This window comes from Pithys albifrons, chromosome 11, assembly GCF_047495875.1.
Source record: "Pithys albifrons albifrons isolate INPA30051 chromosome 11, PitAlb_v1, whole genome shotgun sequence".
Taxonomy (NCBI): Eukaryota; Metazoa; Chordata; class Aves; order Passeriformes; family Thamnophilidae; genus Pithys; species Pithys albifrons.
In genome coordinates, this window is record NC_092468.1 from 20,341,752 (window position 1) to 20,360,962 (window position 19,211).

The 19,211-nt window shown below is 44.3% G+C and overlaps 1 protein-coding gene across 5 annotated transcripts in view; it reads left to right on the forward strand.

Annotated features, from left to right (window-relative positions):
• The first annotated feature begins 5,481 nt into the window (after window positions 1–5,481).
• Window positions 5,482–19,211, forward strand: part of TBL1XR1 (TBL1X/Y related 1) — a 112,625-nt gene continuing 98,895 nt past the window's right edge. For 2 of the 5 annotated variants that reach the window (XM_071566066.1, XM_071566067.1), the window contains exon 1: window positions 5,482–6,014. The gene's annotated coding sequence lies outside the window, so the exon portion shown is untranslated. Of the gene's footprint in view, window positions 6,015–6,961; window positions 7,037–14,198; window positions 14,274–19,211 lie in introns of those variants that run through there. The other 3 variants (XM_071566068.1, XM_071566070.1, XM_071566069.1) reach the window with 2 other exon arrangements.

A 19,211-nucleotide genomic window follows, 5' to 3' on the forward strand; every position in this document is an offset into this window, starting at 1 on the left:
CTCCTACGAGGGCCAGATATGTCTTGCTTGAAACTTCAGAGGTGTGTGAGAGCAGCTGGTACACACCCTTTTTCGTAACCCTGTTAAAATAAAACAGGTTTGGATTTGCTTAGCCATTGTAGGATGTAACATCTGAGTTACAACCCTGAAGTTAACAGGGCACCCATCAGTATTTCTGTTTGAGAAGTAACATTTTCTTTCCATCCATATAATGTGGATATTTACATTTGCAACCAAAAAAAAAGAAAAGAAAAAATTAAAACAATTTTTAGAGCATGATTAAAGCCAAAATATAAATTTGTTCCTATGCCTCCAACACCCCAGTTCACACTGAAACCACAGCCCTGCACCTGCGATAACTAAACCTGCTGAGGTCAGTCAGTGCCACTTCTCAGAGTCAGGCCTGGATCAGCTTCTCAGCATCTCAGCATCTTTCCACATTGTTCACTCATTTTTCTCCTCTTCTTGTGTGAAACATCCACCAGTTCTCCTGGGAGAGGATTCTTGGTAGCAAGGGATTATACTCAGCTTTTATTTCGTCCTCCTTCTTGTGCCAGGAGCCACTGTGGGAGCCCAGGGGAACAGTGACATCCTCTGCCCTCAGTGGCAGCTCTCCATGGGCAGGGAGGCCCTGGGAGTGCAGCAACAAACCCACTGGTTTTCTTTTCCAAAAAATAAAAAAGGGACAACGCGCCTCAGCGGGAGCGGCTGCTTCCCTGCAGGAAGCAAAGGTGCAGGAGCCCTTGCTTGAAGGGGCTGAAGCAGCAAGCATTTCTTCTCTGTTTCTCACTTCTCCTTTGAAAATCCCTTCCTCTGGCAGTGAACTGGAAGTTCTCCTTGGTATGATACATTCACACACACATTTGTGTTCCTCTTAAAACCTTCAGGGAATGCTAGGCCTCTGGGTGGGAGGTAAGCAGCAACAAAACAATAAGGCCAATGGCTCTGTTTGGTAAGTATGCTTATCCCTGCTATTTTTTGGGGCCTGCTGGTAGCTTTCAAAAAAGAAGTGTGAAATTGGTCCAGTTCAGAAGGGCCAAGGCAAGCAGCTTGTGCCCTGCTGGAGCTCTGTACACCAGGGAGATGGTGACAGGTTCTCGTGTTTCAACACCAAGGTAGGGCAACGCATACTCTGAGCAGCACAACTTGTGTCCTGGAACTTCTGCAAGAGCCACTTCATGGCTTCGAATAACACAGTTCATCATCTGCCTATGAATGAGGGACTGTTCACCTGGTCATGCTGTGCCTCTGCTCTTGCTGTTTATTCTGGGAAGCAGAAGCCTCAGAGATCGATCTGGTAAGTGTATCAGTGAGATGATTGTTTTGGGATTGACTCCTCCCTGCCTTATGGAGATCTACAACATCATTATCTCTGTGTGTATACTTTAAAGGATCTAATAAAAACTAATGCTACAGGTGTGCTAATTAATCACCAATGTTAGACATTTTTTTACCCTAGATGTCCACTGATCAGTCACTGATGAATTTCTAGGCAGAGGTAGGGGCAGAAGATGCTCCATACCCAGAAAAAGAAGCCCTTTTCCAGCATGTCATCTTCAGCAGTCATTGCCAGCAGACTCAAAAAGAGTAAAGCCAGTGTCTTCAAAACAGTGAACCTCCATTTCCTTTCCTGGTATGCACAACACAAATAGTTCAGAAGTGTTTTTTGTTTGTTGGGGGTTTTTTGTTTGTTTGTTGTTTTTTTTTAAGTTGGTATCTCCCTCAAATTACAGGAAAAAATAGTCTTACAGTATGAAGGCCACCCGTGCTTCCAATTCAGAGCATGCAGCCACTGGGAAGTCATGGTGGTGTTGTTACAGTGTGGGTGTACCTGTTCATTAGGATTAAAGTGCCCTTGTGGTTTATGTTAATCCACTTTGGCATGCAAACTGACAAAAGCATCTTTGTGGGGAATTGGACTGTCCATAGGGGAGCCTGATTCCAGCCCCCAAGTCCCTCCTCCACTCTGGCAAGCAGGAGCTCCCCCGTGGGAGCCTGATGGTTCTTCTGTTTAAGTCAAGAGGGTTTAAGTCCTGCTCGTTTAAATATCAGGTTTAACTGGGGCTTGCCTGCATATCAAAGGCATTATGGTAATTTTTACAAGGGAAAGTGTTGAGGGAAAGTGTTTGCCCGGTGCTATCCAGGCTCCTCCCTGCTCTCACCGCTCAGTGCGGTGCTGAGTCACTGCCCTTTCTCACCCAGTAAGCACTTGCACTTTCTTGGTGCTGTGTTTGTGCAGGATTGGGTCATGCATGCCCAAGCTGGGGGAGCCCTCTGCATAAACAAGAGCTAAAAATGAACAAAGAGCCTTCCTGGTTCGCCGGTATTTATTTAACGCTGCCATGGCTGGGAAGTTCCTTTCTGGCACCTGGATTGCCTGTGGACTGGGCTTGAACTTCTCTGGAGTCAGTCATCCACTTCCCGCTGATGTGCTGGTGCCTCACTGGGGCTCCAGTCTCGCCTCGATCTGCAAAAGATTTATGGATGGATATTATATAGATTTAACACAATACCAGGGGTTTTATTATTTGCTGGAAAATGTTAATAAACCCCAAGTATTACAGATGCATTTTAATCCCTGAAGTGATTTTTGAGTAGAATGCATGAATTATTAATTGTTGTTATTGTTATTATTGCAGTGCATACCTACCTCACAGGGCATTGTGAGGATTAATTAATTCTTGTAAAGATGTAAAAGGCCGTATAGGTGTCAAGGGTTATGACTAAAGTGCTTTGAAAATGGAAACCATTCTGTGAGTGCCAAGTATTATTATTTATGGAGCTCAGGCAGTGTGCTTGGTGCTGTGCAAACACTGGGCCAGTTATTACAAATATTTGCTTATATGTGCTTGGTAGGCCGAGCACTCCCTGTTACAAGTCATTTCAGCTATTTTAAGGATGTGTCTTAAAAATATTGCTGTGAGAAGACTTGCCAGTCGTTGGGATGCCACAAACCATGAGTAGCTGTGTCACTGAAGCACTCTGCAGTCACGCTTTTATTCAAACATAGATGTGAACCAAGACCTCAGAACTGCTCTAGTTGTACATCCAAAAGTTAGGAGTTTGTCCTGTCTTTCTCACTGGAAACATAACAGTTATTGTTTAAAAGTGCCTCTCCCAGCTCGAGGCAAAACTGATTCCCCAAGCCCAGTTCGCTCACCAAACAATCCGCTGTAAACCACAAACTGCTCAACTGCCCCATGTTACTCAACATCCGTTCTTGGAAACCTCTGAAAATGAGAATCTCCCTCCCATTCGCTCTGGAAGTGGCTCTGGTAGCTCTGAGCCCAGCCGCATATTTGGGCAACAGAACTACAGAGTCTAAAGCTCATCTCAGAGAGTAGAAGGCCTTTATGCAGTCCCATGGGGGATTCACCTTCATGAAGAAAGAGAAAGCAGAACAAAACGGATGGGGTGCAATTATTAAAGCATAAATCTGCCAGAATGCGCTTTGGAGATCCTGCAGAACAGAATGTCTCCTCCGGTAATCGCCCAGTCGGGCACGTCATGATGTTAAAAATGAGAGCCTGGCACCCTGGAGCCACGACTGAACATTTGGAGAACACCAGACCACGGAAACCTCCAGCCAGATGACTTCACTTCAGCATGTTGTCGCTGCTCAGCAGATGGATGGGAAGACGGTGTTTGTAGTTCCTGAGGGCCAGACAAGGCACACTTCAGGGATTTTCCCTCCCCCATTTCTCACACAGGCTTTCTGAACGTTACACCTCTCATTCCCATTTCGTGGACTTCTCACAGCTCCTCCCATATCCTTCTCTAGGCCCTTGGTGTCCCCCACTCCCCAGAAGGGCTCCCTTTCCTCTTGCCTTAGGCTACGTGCAGATTCCCATTCTCCTTCCTCCACCCACTGTTTTTGCTTATCTTCTTTCACTAAATGAGAGTATCAAAGAGGTTAAACTGCTTTAGAAGCATGGACAGATCTGAGATTATAATGCAGAAATGGCTCCCTTGCCACATTTTTTTTGTCCCTTTTAAATTTCCCAACTTTCAGCAAAGCAGTCAAATTTTGGAATTGGACTGGATACGGTTTTCAAAAATTATCACCTCTTACATACCAAAAGCAACCTACACACCAGAGAAAGTTGCCCATTTGAGCCATGGAAATCATTACAGAAATAAATGTTTGGACACCAAGGGATTTGCAATTACAAATATGCTTCTTGGCTTTCTAGAGAGATTTTGGTTTCCTCATATAACTCTGGCCTTTTCAAGCAAATGGTCTGAAGGCCCAGGGTTTTCTCAGAATGATATGATTTTGCAAAGCAAAACAATCTGTTTTCTCAGAATATTTAAATCTTTTGCTTCATAGAAGAAAGGAAAAATGCATGTGCTTGACCTTGAAGGAAATGAGTACTGTGGGGTGATCCTACACCCAGGGACCCACCATCCAAGGCTTTGTGGAGCCGATGGGTCCCATCTGCTTTTGAGATGATGCTCAGGCAGGCAAAATCTGCCTGTGATCTGTCCCAGGCATAAGACTGAAGGTAAAGTCCACCCTTGACTCCAGAACTGCTGCCTTACGACCATAATTCTCCAGCAATACTGAATATCCATCAAAGAAAAAAAAAAGAAAAAAGAAACAAAAGAAGCACTGAGTTTGTGGCTCATCTCTTTGTCCTGTCTTGCCAGCAGTGAAATCAAGCTCTGCAGTCGTGGTGATGTGGAGGCCCCGTTGTAGCAGCACCAGAGCCAGGATGGGACGCATGGCGAGCCTTTGGAATGACCAGGGATAACACTGGATGTTTCTGTCGGATCTGGGCATGGTTTGTGGTCACTGGGACTCTGCACGGTGCCAATGTCCGGACATGGGAGTGCTGGACCATCGCCCAAGAGCGTGAAATGTTGTTGCAAAACCATTCCAATATGGAAAGTGACAAGCGTGGCTCTGATTAGCAAGGCTGGCTTGCAAAAGCAAACAATGCAGCCGTAGGGATGGCAAACAGCATTTCAATTCTAAAAATGAGCAGCGCCAGGTAGGACACCACGCCGCTGCTGTGCAGGGTTGCTTTCATTAAACGGGCTGGGAGGGCAGAGGCGGCTGCGGGGCCGGATCCCGGTGCCAGGAGCCATCGCCAACCGCGGGGCTGGAGGAGAGAGGGGAAACCACCATGTTACCTTCTGCATTTACATAAGCACTGCTGGCAGCGCAGTTTAATGGCTTTCCTAGAAAAGCTCCGCGGCCTGGGGCCTACCGTGCCCGGGCGGCCTCCCCTTCCCCTTCCATCCCATGCCATTCCCCGCCCGCCCGCCGGGAGCGGCGAGAGGGAAGGAGGGAGGCAGGGAAGGGGTCAGGGAACGCGTCCCCCGCGCTGCCAGGGTTGTGTGGCCGGGCCGGCCTGCTCCTCCTCGCCTGGCCTCGCCTCCCGGCTCCGCTCCTTCCCTTCCTCCTTCCTGCCTTCCCTCCCTTCGCTCCGTGCCTTCCCTTCCCTGCGCGGCGCCCATTTCGGCGCGGCCGGGCGCGGTGTGTGCCGGCGGCAGCGCCGCTTGGCTCCGGCCCCGGCACAGCCGCGCTCCCTCCCGCTCCTTCCATCTCAATCACACACACACACACACACACACACACACACACACACACATATTACTTTTTTTCCCCCTCCTTCCTCGGGACTTAATCTCCAGCCCCCCCTCGCCCTCCCCACCCTCCCCTCCCCCGGCCCCTGGCTCGGATATAATTGAATATCACAGCGCTACGCGCTGGGTATTTTTTTTCCTTCCTCCTCCTGTGTGTGTGTGTGGTGGTTTTGTTGTGTTTTTTTTCCTCCTGTTTTTTTCTCCTCCTCCTCCTCGCTGTGGACACCTTAAAAATACATTTATATACCTATATATATATATATAATCGGTACGTACACGCGTGTACACACAGAGCCCACACAGGCAGGGATGTGCGCGAACACACACGCGGTGGTGTAAAACACACGGGAGGAGCAGAGACAGCCCAGGGTGAATTCCTCGTGCCTCCATTCCCGGGGAAAGGGGGGAGCAGCCGCTCCAAGGTAAGAACGGGGGGCTCGGGGCTGGGGCTGGGGCTGGGCTGAGGATTGGGATGGGGATGGAATGGGATGGGGTGGGATGGGGTGGGGGGGCGGCCGCGCTGTTCGTGCCGGGGGAGGCGGGAGGGGGATGGGACCAGAACGCCGCTGTGACCCCCCTTTTAAATTAATCTGTGTATATATGCATGTATATGTGTGTATAATAGATATATTTACTCCCTTCCCCTCCCCCACTCCGCGCCGCTGGCTTCCCCTCCCCCACCCGCCTTCATTTTTTTCCTTATTTTTTTTTAACAAAAAAAGGGTTTAACGGAGCGGGGGATGGGGGCACACCGTCCTCGGCAGCGAATGGCACACGGGAGCCATAGCGAGGGGCCTATTTTTAGCCTGATTTGTGTGGAAGAGCGGCCTCCCCTCCCCCCTTCCCGCATATTTACTTGGGGGGGGAGGGGCGGCCCTGCCCCTCCCCCACCGCTTGGAGTTCTCCCCCATCCCGACCCGGCCATTCCTTAGAAAGGGATACACCCCCTCCCCACCCTCCCCAGGGCCATTCCCGATATTTCTCCCAGCCCCCCTTCACTCCCAGAGCCAAGTTATTGATCAGTTTCCCTGTGAAGTTCGGGGCGGAACAGGCAATACCCCCCGTGGCACCGAGCGGGCCCGGTTTGGGGCATAAAATAAGCTTTTTTCCCCACTTCACAGCGGCTCTCTCTGCCAGGGCTCATCCCTGACCGAAAGCCTGGTGTAATTTGTGTGTTGCATCAATTAGACGGGCTCACACGTTGATGCAATGTGTACATTTTATCGGTGGAGGATATAAGTCCTGTAATATGTGGCGGCTTAGTATTGTTGTACCCTCAAAAGGGTTAAAATGTGTCGTGTTGTTCCAGGTGAATTTAATCTTTCATCACCGAATTTCCTTTTAAGGCAGCCTGACAGAATAAAAGTCTCCTCTTGCTTGTCTTTATCCCCAGAACAGCAAAACTTTGTGCTTTATGGCAGGGGCTGGTTGCTGCAGATGACACGTGAGTCTGGAGGAAAGTTTGGTTTGTAGGTCGCTGTGTAGGAAAGTGAAGTTTGCTGGTGAAGTTTTTACTACTCTCCAGTGTGCTCAACTTCCTCGTTTTCCTGTCTGTGTAAATCAAATTCCTAACTGATTTATGGGGGAGGGGAATCACAAAGCATACTACTTATTGTTAAGGCATGGGAGGCATGATCAGGAGAACCAAGTCTTTGTTGCGTGAAAAAAGGAGTATTCTGGGCTTGTCTGACTTGATTTGCTGTCTTAGTAGTACTAAAATAAATGTCTGAGCATGTTGAGTGTATTAACAGGGTTCCTTGGCATTGGTGGTCACAGCCCTTTGGGTTTGTGAGTTGTGCCACTTTGGCACCATTTGCAAAATTGATGATTGGAGTTTCAGTTGTACCTGAGCTTTTTGGCAGTTTTGGGCCCTCTTCTTGCTCTAAATAACCTGAAGACTGGTCTGTGTGAGGCTCATTTTGGGTTTGGGCCTTCCTTTGGACATGTGTGTTAACGAGATTTTTGGAATATATTTCAAATGAGGACTGAACCTCCAAACTGATGTGTTTCCTTAAATTTAAGCAAGGGAACACGTGTTTGTGGGTTAGCGTGTGAAGGATTTTTTCCCTTATTCATAGAAAAAAAGGGTCTCCTGTGGTGGTGGCACTCAGGGCACAGGTGGTGTCCTGTAAATCATCGTAACAAACTTTGTGTGCCTTCTTGTAGTGACTTTTTTTTTCCTCTTTGATCTTGGCTAAGGCCTAATGGAACAGCAACGTACTGTATTGCCTAAGGTCACTTCAGGCTGTACACTGTTGTGTCTTAATTTTTCTTAAGGGAAAGTGGATTTGTCTCCATGAGAACTGTCTTCTGATACTGTGTCTTGGGAACTTGGTGGCCTGCCTTCCAAACTGTTATTGGCAACACCTGGAAAACACTTGGTTCTCACTCCATGAAGAAAGGGGAAGGAAGTGTAATTTAAATGTAGGAAAGGAGTTTGGGTTTGCCTTTTGGGCTTTATAATTTATTTTTAAGATTGTGCAAGAACTTATGATTTTTGTTTGTTTGAAGAAGTGGTGCCATAACGTGTGTGTGTAGTGTGAAGAACGCAATAATTACAGGAGATTGTGTTGCTTAAGCTTTTTTCCCCTCTTCAAACAGGTAGTTTAATTTTTTTCGGTGAGTTTTTTTAATATGAATGCTTCTTTCAGTTTTGCTCTATATATGGTAATTATTGATGTTTGTGTAATGCTTTGAAGTTGTAAGGCAGGGTATAAGCACTAAGTACCCAACTGCAATACTTCATAGTCATTTTCCCATCATGAAAGAGTTTGATGCTAAAAAGTGCTACAGCCCTAAGCATGAAGAGGCTCTGGATGGATTAGGGGAAATGGTCAAAATTGCTGATTAATGTTGTTTTCAGATAATAGTTTTTAGTTAGGAAGAACAGATCTGAGTAATGTAGAGCAAACTAAGTTATTTTACCTAATTTGATTTTGGTCTGGAGTTTAATTGAACATGGACTTCACATTTGAGTCAGAATGTGTTTGCTGTTACAAGTTTTGTAGTGGCAGTAAAGACCCACATCCTACAAGGATGTAATTGTGCAGGAGTCAGGAAGTCCTGTAAAACACACAGCTTTGTGAACATCAGTGGTCTCGTTCGGCTGAATAAGCTCCACAGCTGTCTGTGAAGTTGCTCCCAGAAGCTGGGTGTGTTTTGTATTTGTGGCGGGCAATGGGATGTGAATCTTTGGTTACACCAATGCTGTTTTGGTATCATAGCACTGTTAGGTGTTTTGGGGAAGGCTGAGGTGACCTGTGTGATACCTTTCCAACACTAATCCTGTTCCTTTGGTCATTGGGAGTCTCAAGGCAAGAGCCAACCCTGCACAGGTTTTGCTTGCTTTGCCTGTCTCTTCCACCCTCCCAGTCCCACTGGGGATTGTGGTGCCCGTGTGAATTCTGACACCTTGCTGGTGAGGATGCTGCTGGCAAGCAGAGGAGAGGCAGACACAAACCTCCTGCCTGCTCTTCCCCTTCTGAACTGGGATAGGGAGGTCCTAAGGTGGTCTGGTCTCTGCTCTGGGAGCAGGGCAAGGACAGGGTCTGCTGCAGGTCGGTGTGTGTCAATACTGCAGTGTTGTGATACTGAAATGTACCGAAGTGTGACTCATTCACAATCTTGTTCGTGTTGTTTCTATTGACCATCTTCACTGTGCCTGTGTTTGGGCATTTGTGCACACAGACTTTAGGGTGTAATAATGACTGTATTTAATGCCCAAAACATCAGCTTATGCAAGTAGCTGCAGGTTGGGAGAGAAGTGAAAGTGTGTGTGCGCACACTGTAATTATGCATGTTTGGCTTCTACAAAAAGTAACTGCTGTGAGAATATACTCTTTGCATGCTCATTTTTAAATACAAATTTAAGTGTTTGTGTTAGGTGAAGAAGTGTCAGTAGTTTCCCATTAGGAACTATGATTGACAGCTCTTTTCAGTGTTTCTGAGTTGCATTACATTAATGTAGTAGCTTCAAATTAACAGGTGATGAAGAACCCATTTCTGTGTTCCTGCTGTTGCTTTGGCTACCCCATTCCCAAATATGTGCAGTTTTCTAAGTGCTGCAGTATGAAGTGAGACGGTCTTAATTTCTCTAAAATCACTTAATAACAAGAGTGACTTTACTAGAAAAAGGTTCATCCAGTGATCCCAAGCAGAGTAGATGGAGACTGCTTTATTCATCTCGTAATTGGTTTCCTCCAAGATAAAGTATGACAATGAAATGAGGAATAAGGAATATCTTTTGATATGAAATTGTAGGGAAATATATTGGCTTTCTTTTAATTTTGCAAAATTGAATTAGCTAACTGGAGGTGAGAAGCAGTGGAGACGAGGCAGCATAGCTGTCACTTCGGGAGTGTTGATTGCTTGACTGAAAGGGTGTGGAAGTCTGGTCTGGAAATCACACTGCCAGTTTGTATGAAAACTGTCAACAACTTCTCCTCCTTAGGGTTTCGTCTTGTGGTATCAAATCCAATATGAGAAGACCCTTTTCTTCCTTAATGAAGACAAGGCTGAACTTGATACAAAATGCCCTAGAGTCTCAATGGCCTTGTCTGAGCTCAGGTTGAGTTTCCCTTTGGTTCTGAAGGATCCATAGAATTGTAACTCAGCTTACACTCCGAAACCATGATCTTTAACACTTTACCACGTAGCTTTCTGTGACATCCTTTGGACTTTCCTTTTTGTATCGCTAAGGAGCCTTAAAAAAAATATTCCTTTATGAGAAATAGGTGGCCATTCCAAGCCGGAGGTTCTGTAACAGCAGGGATAAATGCACACATTGGTCAGGTGTGTAGGACCTTGGTGGCTTGGCCAGCCAAGTTGTGGAATTGCTGCTGCTGCACCTCACCCTTGCTCACTTTCTTTCTTGGATGGGCTGATTTTGGGAAAGACTTTTGAGCATAATTCCCTACCTGTAGAAATAGTATTCAAAAGGTTTGGGGAATTGGTGTAGCTCTGTGAAAGAAGCTCTGAATGAGGAGGATTGTTACGGAAATTTTTGGCCAATATTATGTGACATCTTTCAAAGAGCCTCCTTTTGGCCTCTGAGTGTACTTGTACGTGGCCTAATTCAGTGCTGTGTGGAGATATATTCTGAATATGGTAGCTTGAATACCAGAAGCAACATCCCTGGGTGTGCTGTCAGACCAACACATCATTTTTTCAGGATGAGTAACACAAACAGGTTGGGTGTCAACCTGGTTATGCGGTTCAGTGCCTGCCTGTGGCCCTTGGTTGGTGCTCTGTGTGCCTTGCTTGGCTCCAGGGGCTGAGTGCTCCAGTGCAGTGGGAGTGGGGATCAGTGCCCTGCAGTTGTGTTGTGGTTCTGCTTGGTGCAAACATGATTCCTGTTGAGAGTATAAACTGGCATCAGCATCTGTAAAGTGAGATATTAATAGCCTTATTTTCTAAGATACTGCATCCCCACAGTTGCCTGTGAAGTTGACAGTCTCTGTGTGTGCTTAGCATTTCTAAAAATCAACTCTTGTACGTGGTTTGTTGGCTTTTGCAAACTCCTGTGAGGGTGTAGTTTCTGTTCCTGGGAGCAGTATTAGTAAAAGTCTGTGTTGTGTACTCTGACTTGTGCTTATTGTTGTAATTCTGAGGTCTCCATGTTGCAAAGGAGCAATCTGGTTCACTAGTAATGTCTAGCAGTAAAAATTCAGAATCATCCAGAGTAAAAACAGTTGTGTGGGGTTTTTTCTTTTATGTTCTGAGGCTCTGTTCAGTGTCGATGTACTACAGACACACTCTCTACAACCGTGTGCCATATGCAGACACACCGAGTGTCATTTTGGATTGCTGGAGGTGCATTACTGGAAGTTTTAGCTGGTATGGTGTCAGTAAAAGGCCTTCCCTTCCCCCAGTTTTGCCAGCCTGGCAAGGCAGACAAGCAGCTGTCCCTGCAGCCAATGCTGGTGCTCCTTTTAACCCGTTGTGGGTTTGGGGAATGATTCAGTCACTTCCCCAGCTGCACGCAGAGCTCCCTCCAAACCCCACTGACGTCAGGCCAGTGGTAGATTTTTATGAATTGGGACTGTGAAAGTGCCTGTCAGAACTTTCCTGCTACGTGCCTGCTGGTGGAGACCAGAGAGCGCACAGAAAAGATCTCTCTGCAGCTTATTCCTGAAGCGTTTTCTCAAGGTTAGGAGTTAAGGGTCAAATATTTACTGTTTGTGAAAATTTAGTGCTAAATACCGTGCCCAGTGCCAAACCCACAGAAATTGTCAAGGTCTAGAGCCCTAAATAGAACCAGTCCTAAAAGTTGCATTTGACATTAACAATGTTAAAAGTTCAGGCTCTTCCCATGGGTGACCTATTGCCGTCAAACTGCGGGGAATTCGCTGCTCGGCGAGCACATGCAAAGTGGATTTCAGTCCTCTGGTGGTTCCCTAAAAGTACCAGGCAAAGAAGATTTGATTTCCTGGAAGAAGTTGCCCAGGCGGGCCGAGGAGAGGAATAACAAGTTTCATAGCTCTTTTGTGGTTTTTGGACAGACTATTCATGCTTGAGTGTCAGCAAGACTTCTGAAAATATATTTTTGCTTTGTAAAACTAGTAATAAAAAGACTCAATTATTTTTCATTTATTATTGATATTGGTGTAACTTACAGTCCTCTTGGACAAATGAGCATTTTTGCCATTAATTTCAGCAGCTGGGGGAGTGCTAAATGTGGCTGAAAATCTTACAAGACCAATTGATCTTAACAGACATTAGTGAGTTTCCCGACCCTCCCCCTGCTTCCTGGTCTCTCCAGCTCACAGAAATCATGAGAACTTTTCCACTCTTAGGTTGTGTCTAAATTTGGGGGGGTAAAATAGTTTTGATATTGCATAGACCTATGGGGGAAATAACAAGAGATCTGGGTCAAAAAAGTAGGACGTGCAAGATTTAGAAGCTGTTGAAGTGTATTTATTTGTCCTATATTAGGTTAAAGGAAGTATTGGTGCTCTCAGTTGGCAACGTGTCCTTCAGTCTGCGGTGTGCTGTAAAGGGAAGGCAACTGCTAAACAATGAATCACCACTAATTTTTGTATGGGTGTCCACATTCTTCTCTAGTACAGAAATTTTTGCTTGGATATTAACACAAACACGAATTCCTAAATACAGAGTCTTGGAGACAAATTTTAATTAGGAAGTGCTTTGTAAAAGTATGGATTTTTGCCATGATGATGTTTGTGAATCTGTAGCGTATTTACTTTGGAGTTACATTTATTCAGATTTAATACTTTTTGGCATAGTTTTAAAGCAAAGTTAGCACAGATGTGGATGGAGTGTTGTCAAACCATCTATTAATGCTGACATGAAATAAATTGTGCTAGAAATGGCTAATGCAGTGGATCTGAGGTTCAGAGAAGCAGGGTCCATACTCACTGAACAACATGAATATTTTGCTGATTCAGACCTGGTACCTGATTTGTCACTTTATTTCAAATGCACAACGAGATTTCACAATGTGATGTCTTGTTGAGACTGTAAATATCGCGCACTGTGTAAGATGAAAGAAGTCAGGAATAACAGACTTCAATATGTTGACTTGTGATAAAACTTGACCAAAAATACAATGAAACACCCTCAGTTTTGGTGAACTTCATCTGATAGCAGGAACGAATATCTGAATGTAGCTGATTAACAGAAACCATTTTTTTTAACAGCTTTCACCATCATAGCAAATACGTAAATATTTGTCATAATTGTTTGAATTGTAAAAAAAATATTTTTGTATTACTGTGACTGTCTTCCAGGGCAGATGATGAAGGGCCTTTGATTATGATAGAAATATCAATGTGTTTATCTTACTGTTGGCAAGGTCTGTGTTAGTTGGGTCTTCTATTGTCTACACATACAAGGTTATTTTGATATTGGTTGTTTATTCCTAGTTCATCAAGGCCATTTGTAAGGTTCTTTCTTACAGTACATGTAATACACAGTAAATACATTAGTAATTAAGTTCTAAGTGTCTGTTCCATTAAAACAAAACACAGCCTTGATCGTGGTCATCCCGTTAAGGTGCCTGGGCACCACAGCAGTAAAATACTATTTTGCAGTAAAATAGATGGGCATTGCTTTTGCCTTAGAAATGAACCCTCTGCTCTCGCTGTGGTTCTGTGGACTGGTTGTGAAAACACCAAACTCAATATTCCTGTCTGTCTGCTCTCGTCCCAGTGCTGGGACACAGCTGGGGCCCCATGTTAGAGAGACAGTCCCTGCTTGTATATGCTGGGACAGAAAACTGGACTTTCAGAGATCCTGTATTGGCAGAACTGCTAAGAAGAATTAAAAAAATATATGAAGGATAAAGGCATGGAAACTTTCAGAGGTAGCCAGGGAAAACACTTTTGATGTGTTTTGACTCGCTCTTTGATGCTATGGATGACTTCATACATGAGACTTGGAGGGTATGTGAAATGCAGTGTCACACTCCGGCTAAGAGTACGTCCCTTACACAGGCTGAGGTTCTCTGTTGTGCCACCAGCAAGGGGTGTGTATGTTGGGCATCGCTGCAGAGCTCCAGAAAGCTCCACTGATGGTGTTAGAATATGTAAAATCTCATTTGCCTGCTCAAGGTGCCTCCCACTTTCTCAGCTGTGGTTTGTAACTACCTGCTTGCCGAATGGAGTTTTTTCAAGGTGAAAAGAAAGAAATGTGCTGGTATTAAAACCACACTCTGAGATCAGGTTAGTCAGATTTCATTTGTGTTAATGTTCCTGTAAATGCTGAAAGTTTGGCACTGCGATGTACTTCCGTGCGCCTCTTGCTGCCTGCTTTTGTTTGTTAACCTGGTGCTGTTGGGCCTACTTCTGTTCTGTGTGATTAAAATAACCTCCCAAGCTCCCCCTCTGTAATAAAAAGACAAGTAGTGCAAGATTGTACTGCTTTTTCTTTCTAAAATTTACCCTTCCAAGGGTCAGAGTGGCTGTGCCCTCTCTTCTGCTTGGCTCTGCTTCCTTGTCTGTGCTGTAGTGTAAATGTGGAAAATTAATGTTGTCTACAGGGGTATTTTGTGTCTATTCTGACAGTTGACATAATTTTATTTTTACCCCTTCCTAAGGCTTTATTGAGTTTTCTAATCTTTCCCCACCTGCTTTTTTTTTTTCCTGGACTTTCTCCTCGTCATTTTGGACTTTTCTTTCGCATTCTCCCCATCTGTTCTCTTGTCATCCTTTAAATTAAATGGGTGCCTTTTTGTTTTCACTGCTTTCTTCCCATTTCTCCTAATATTGGTGAGGTTTACGTGTAGGACTTGATCCCAGGTGGCCCTCCTGAACCAGAGGGGTTAGATGGGTTTGGATGGTGCCGTCAGGCTGCTGGGGAGGTCTCATTTTGCCGGCTGTGCCGCTGGCAGCGAGTGGAGGTGAGCGAGGACTCTGCCTGTGGCTGCGACGGGCACACAGGAAACAGAGAGGACAAATTTTGGCAGTGCTTTATTTGATAAAAATAATCTTGGCTTTAGACATAAAGCATTGATCCAACTCTTGATGAAGTCAGAGGGAGGCTTTGGAGGGAGTTGGTGTGAGCGTTTAGCGTGGACACGAAAAGCTGAGGAAGTTGGAGTGAAAACCTCTGCGCGAGGTGAGGTTGGCTTTGGGCTTTTCAAAATAAGCGGGTTTATGCAATAAGCTTTTATTGACGTTGCTCCTTAAAATTAGCAAAAACAAAGTCGGTCATCCTGAAATCAGTGGCAGCCTTATCTTACTGTTTTTGTTGTGGGTAGTGTTGACAAGTCACATGCCCCATTGTTCTGGGTGAACAAACACTGCTTTGAGGCTGCGAGCTGGGACGTGCGCACCGGCGCCGCTGTCCTGCCCGGCACAGAGGAGGGTGTAGAATTGTGACTTGGGAGTTGAAAGATTGTCTTTAAAGAGTTCACAACTAGCAACTGTGTAATACACAAAATAATATCTTGCTTGATATCTAAGCAGCGTTTTTATTTGGTGTCTTGGTGTCCAGAACATCAGAAAACAAACTCAGGTGATTAATGTGTCATGAACTCTCTCCTACCTTGTGGTCCAGTGAAACCTGAGGATAGCAGACTTTCATTCTGGCTCTGATGTGGATGTGCTTGGGACAGAGAGAGTGCAAGATGTTCTTTCTCAAAAGTCAGGAAAGAGTTTTTACTTACAAGTCTTCCAGGTGTAAGTCCTTTACCGCAAAGCTGTTGACAGTTGAGATGATAATAGTGAACCTCACCTCTACTGAAGTCAGTTTTGTGGATCACTTCTACATTACTCTTGCCATGTATAAATCCCTGTAATCAGGATATATGTAGTGTAACTAAGATGGATGCAATAGAGACTGGCTGCAGGAGCAGACTTGGCCCATGTGGATGTAGGGGAGAATTCCATTGAAATTGCTGTGAGTTTCACTTAAGGAAGAGCAGAAAGATTAATTTTCCCTGCCTACAGTGATTTTCATTAGGTTATTGTTTTTAGTGCATATTAATAATGCCAGTCTAGGTCACTGTCTGGTCCATATTTTTGATTTGTAGAGCAAGTTTTGGTTTTTTCTCTTTTTGTCAGCTCATAGTCTTGCTTTTTCCTGTTTGGATATTGGTGCTTGCTGTGTGTTTTACCTGTACAAGGCCATTCACCAAAATGGTCTCGGACTGTCAGATTCCATAGCAAGTATTACCAAGATGCTTTCATATGTAATGGCACAAAAAGTGGTAGAAACTTTCAAGCTTGGAGAAATTATCATAGCTTGTTTGAAGAAATTATGGATTTACTTTCTAGTTATAAATTCTTTCTCTATGTTTTCAGATGCCTCTCTAGCTCTCTGGTGGATTCTCAAAGACACACCTCCACTCCCCACACCCAAAATTTTGCTTTTCTGAGTTGACCTAATGTATGTGTATGTAACAGATAACTATGTTTACTTTACTTTGCATCACTGAAGATTTTCTGTCCGCATAATGATTAGGACAGAAAGCTGGTGTCGGGATTATCTGCTATTTCTGCCACTGTGTGACCTTAGCAAATGGATTAACAAATTTACCCATGCACCAGTGATTTAATACTTAACAGGAGCTTTTTCAGACCAGCTCAGTGCCCTGAGACCTGCTGGTGAAAGGGTGCATAGCAGTGGAAAGTGGCTTTTGTTTCATTTTTCAGCCTCTTCTGACTTGGAGTTTTCAGTTTAGGCAAGTGCTCCGTTCATACTCATTGGGTTTGTGTGTGTCTTCTAATTTTCTTTTATGTTGGTCAAAACATGGTCCTCCACATTGGAAATATTTTGCGATAGTGCCAGCACATGTTGAAATCAGGTATATTTGTGTCCTTAGTAATGTGGAAATGCAACCTTTTATGAAGTCTTAAGATGTGTGTGCACCCTCTGGCAGCTCTTTGGTGTTGAGGAAAGGCTGAACTTCCATGGTGGAACCACTTCAGGAATGGGTTTTGGAACGTAGATACCCAAGAAGCGACTTGACTCAGCAGTGCAGGTGGGAAGGGGCGTGGTGGGACCCTTAAGCTGACCCTGTTCTTGTTGGAGTGGAGACACAAAAAAGTTTTTCCTCTACCATGGTCTACTGACTCCTGTGCCGTGCTGATACAGTGGCTTATTGGTCCTAGAAACATCTCTGGAAGGATGTGTTAAAGGCAACAGCTATTTTAGGAGGGGGATGTATGTTAAAATCGAGGTAGTTTTGCCGAACCAGTTTGCAGCAGGGCTGCACAAACGCCTGTGTTGTCACCATAAAGGGGGTGGTAACTTCAGCTTAACCATAGGAGTGAACGTGTCTAAGTTAGGCGAGGGTGGGCCATGAACTTCTTATCTCAGCTTTGCTATCAGACAGAATCTTCCCAGGCTGCAGTGGGGTGGCTGATAGCTCAGCCAGCGATCGATCGTGTGACTCGAGCCGTCGGACTGCTTGGGTTTGTCCACGTATAAAATAAAAATAAATGGTGACACGATCTCTGTGACCTGCTTATAATTTCATTTGTGCAAGTCTTCCTTTATAATTTCCTAAATGGTTCTCGTTTATAATTTTATAGTTCAGTGTACAAGCTTGTATTAAAATCTTTTTTTATGCCCTTTACCTGGAGCTTGTCTGAAGACGTTGCTTTACGTGGGTGAGTGTCAGAATTGGTGTTTCCTAAAGCACACCTCAGTCCTGGCTGTCACAGTTGTGCTTGTGACACTGCTGAGCACATGCTCCCTCTTAAATTACCTTGTTTTCATCTGTTGTTTGGATGTTTTCCATCTGCTGGAATATGAAATTTTAGGAGGTGTTTTAATTTTGGGGAATCTCTTCAGTTTGGGAGCAGTACTTAAAGTTGTGTACATTTGGGTTTTGCTGTTGTAAATTGTACTTTTACATGGTGACTTTTCTTATTTTCACCATACTCTGAGAAGTTAATTTGGAAAAGAAAGTCCTGCCAACACTTTAATAAATCCCTTAAACTTTACAAAAATGTATTTACTCTTTCTGGCTTGAAGTTAAAAGTGGGAATTTACAGTACGTTCACATTTTTGTTTGGAATGACTCCAGAAAGAAAGAGTTTAATTCCTGTTTAGTGTAATATATATATCAGCAGATAGAGCTGTTGATGTAGTCAAGCCCTAATTGTTTAAGAAATATCACTTTTAAGTGTGATCCTTATGTGTCTTTAGAAGAGCCGAGTGAAGCCCTTTTTTAGTTGAACCATTTTCTTGTGTTCTGAAGTACTTCACGTGCTCTTTGTAAAAAATATATTATCACACTGTTGAAGTCAATTCAGGTTCTCTGGAAATGATCCAACCTTCAGGAAAGAAAAATATTAGTGTGCATGTTGAGGGAAAGGGTTTCCCTTTATTTCAGAATTTGCATGTCATGTGTAGCAAATAAGCTATTTTCAGATGCATTAAGGTTCTGTGAAACTAATTTTCAGGGCTGACAGTTTTCTAGTCCTGGGTTAAGCAAAAAGACTTAAATTTAATGTTTCCAATTTTTTTTTTTAATAGCAAAGGATACGCACGTTTGCTCAGTTATAATTTGAGTGCCATGCGTGTTTCAGGAGCACAGAAGAATGAACTGTTTAAAATGATGATGATGATGGGGTAGCGTTTTTTAGCCAGTCATTTGTCTCAGTGTCTGAAATGTTTTGTTGCCAGTTGAAATGTCGGAACTTACAGAAGTAGCCGTGCTTGGAAGTCTTAAATATTTGCAATGTGTTGTTTATTTGGTTTATGAAGTTTTATGCTGTTTGAATGCTGGTTTTTGTATGAGCTATGAGTTTTGGCAGAGCATATTCTAGCATATGTAGTCAGTCATAAACAAACTAGAAGCCACTAATGTTTTAGTCTTGTGGCTGTATCAAAGTGTCTAAGGTTAAAATTAAAACTGAATGTCTGTCTGTGCATCTTGGACCTGTGCTCCTCTGAGACCTTCAAGATGTTAATGTAAAAATTCTGTGCCTTCTGTCATTAAAGCAGTGAATATCTCAAAATTTTATATGACTTTAATATTTTACTTGAGGAGGGATTTGCAGGTTTTTAGGCTTGGTTTGTGGCCAAAGACCAGCTCATTCAGACCTGTCTTGAGTTGGGTGCCTGTTCTCCAGAGTGAGTGAAGCTCCAGTGATTTTTTTCCAGGATTTACTGTGCTTCCCTGGGGAGGGCAGGGATTTGGCAGAGGG